This window comes from Chrysochloris asiatica, unplaced genomic scaffold (genome assembly GCF_000296735.1).
Source record: "Chrysochloris asiatica unplaced genomic scaffold, ChrAsi1.0 scaffold00065, whole genome shotgun sequence".
Lineage (NCBI taxonomy): Eukaryota > Metazoa > Chordata > Mammalia > Afrosoricida > Chrysochloridae > Chrysochloris > Chrysochloris asiatica.
In genome coordinates, this window is record NW_006408583.1 from 326,633 (window position 1) to 329,353 (window position 2,721).

A 2,721-nucleotide genomic window follows, 5' to 3' on the forward strand; every position below is an offset into this window, starting at 1 on the left:
CTCAACTCCATTATAAAGTGTTTTTAAACATTTTATAATCATTTTTCTGAATTCCTTCTCAGGCATTCCAAGGCCTGTCCTCCTTCCAGAATGAAGTCCCAGTCTACCTCTAGGTCATTTGTCTCAGGCACTTTATATAGTTTCTGCACATGTACTGATATGGTCATCTGCTTTTGCTTCTTGGACATGTTTAGTGTTTATCTGTGTCCTTATTTTTTTTTTGTGTGTGTGTGTGTGTGTGTGTGTTTTCCTTTTTAAATATTCTCAACATTTAATTTTTCTTTCTTTTTAAATGACACACTAATTAGAAAATCCCAGATAATAAAAATATTTACATACTGGATACAAGTTAAATACATGGCTATCCATTCATTCATTTTGCCTTCCCACTGTTTATCTTCTGTTGCATTTTACTTTGCCTTTTATATACCCTTTTCTTTCTTGCTTTCAAATCCACTTTTGGCTTTGGTTTTAGTCACTCAATTTCTATTGGTTTTTCTACAGCTGGCATAACAAAAACATCTGCAGTGGGATCATGTGGAAGAATAGTCTTTGGTTCCTTCTTTCTCAGCTTCTGCACATCTTTCACTTGCTGTTTCTCTTTGTATTTTGCAGCAGAGATGGATCTCATGATACGGTGATGCATATTTGGTGACTGGTAGTGAGGATTTTCATATAAAGTTGGTCCTCCAAAACTTCCCTGGAATATCTTTATAAGATTTAAGACAAAACAAGGTCCTATTTCTACAAGTGTAGCATCTTCCTCTATAATCTGAAAGTTCTGAAACCATATCCTATTATCCAAAATGGTGAAAGTAAACACATGTTCCACAAATGGCTGACTTTTGGGATGATACCGTGGTGTACAAAAGATCTGAATTAAAAGTTCTTTTAACAAAGCATAATGTGGCAGTTCATCAAACACAGGGTCAAAAGAAAAAAGGGGCCAAGAACCTTTCAAACAATTTCCAGTCATCTTTAGTTCAGATTGAGTATGAATATTTTGAACAAGGAATTTAGCAGATGGCCCATGAGGTGAATTTGAAAACCACATATATAAATCCTGTTTTTTCTTGGTCTCAAAATAGATACATTTATTGCAGTTTTTCATTTCACAGACCTCATTAATCACAAATAATTTATCTTTACAATCCATTTTAGTATCTGCTTTAGAATGAGGCATCAACGTTCTTAAGTCTTGCATTAAGTGTCTTGTTCTGAAATTTATTCCTCTGGAAGAAAAGATGAGAATCCGTTCTTTATTTTTCCATTTGCCCTTGCAGACGGGTCCTGGGATACAGTCTTTCTCTTCCTCCTCCACCTCCTTTGCCGTGTTTTGCAGCTTAGGAGGTGGCCTGGAATCTTTTTTGCTCTTTTTTGACCTCTTGTTCTGAATCACCAAGTCTCCATGCCATTTCCTTTTAGCAGCCACCATCTTGCCTCGTCATATTCACTCTTCCTGTTTTGGTATTTTTTTTATGTTTTCTGATTGCCTCCAGGTAGATTTGATCAGGATGTGGGCTTCTCTTTTCACTCTTCTTATTGCTTAACTTAGAGTCACTTTCACAGATGTTGTTTCCCTGATGTATGGCAGTTGTTATTGGTTCTTGCCTGGATTTTGGTGTTTTATGGAATGTGATTGTAGCTTGACTAAATGGCAGCAGTTGCTGTCTCTTCTTGGGTATTATAGGGAGAGAAAGAGTCCTCCCAAAGGTAAAAGGGGAGCATAAAACAGCAAAACAGTAACAGCAAGAAAACAAGGGGAAAAAAACAAACAATTACACAAAAAAATATCAACAACAAGAAAAACCTAGATTGGATACTATAGTCTATAATCACAGAAAAGGGAGAGGAGGGAGAGATTTAAAAAAAAAAAAAATCTGTAGCCTAATATGAGTGTAACTTTAATGTTCTCTTTCAGCTTTTAGCTTCTTGCCTTCAAAACTTCCTGATAGATTTCAAGATGCCACTGCTTATTGTTATACTATACCTCAGGATTTAATTTAATTTTTGGCCTGTTTTATTTTTAAACTTCTTTCCCTCTCAACATCCCTTATTCTGACTTTTATCTTATTAAACTACAGTTCAGGGCCAGCTCTTGGGCTGAGAGTATCTGTGCGCATGTGTGGCAGAAGAATCCACCAGTGGTGTGGGTGAAGGGATGTCCACTTGCTCAGGTAACCCCTCCAGTAACCAGAATGGAGGTGTGCAATCACTGGGTGGCCAATGAACTGATACTAGAAAAAAAGAAATCAGAACAAAACAAAATCGACAAAGTGTATTGTCCACCTTTGCTCCTCAGTTCCTGCAGCATTGTTCTGTGGTGGGTCTGCTACTCTGCTTGGTCTTGTTGTTCAATCTCACCATAGTTGTTGGTTGGCTCTGGGCCACCACACCCGGCAGATTTAAAAGTATGCGATTTCTTACTTCCACTACAAGTTCCACTAACTATAAGACTTCAAACTTTAAAAATACTCTTACCTATGTGGGCCAGAGTTTTGGAGCTCTTCCCTGAACCTGCTACGCTTGGTATTCTGTAGTATTGCTGATGGCAAACTTCACTGCACCTTTACCCTATCACGCATCTGAGATTTCACATCTCTATGTAAAGTTTCTTTTTCATTGCAATGTTAAAATTTTCCAACACGTTACTTAGCACATTTTTGTCTGACACTGTTGCCTTAGTTATGAGGTTAAAGCCATAATGCTGTATTTGCTTTA

The 2,721-nt window shown here is 37.3% G+C and overlaps 1 pseudogene; it reads right to left on the reverse strand.

Annotated features, from left to right (window-relative positions):
• Nucleotides 1-373: 373 nt before the first annotated feature.
• Nucleotides 374-1,435, reverse strand: LOC102825619 (annotated as a pseudogene).
• Between the last annotated feature and the right edge of the window lie 1,286 nt (nucleotides 1,436-2,721).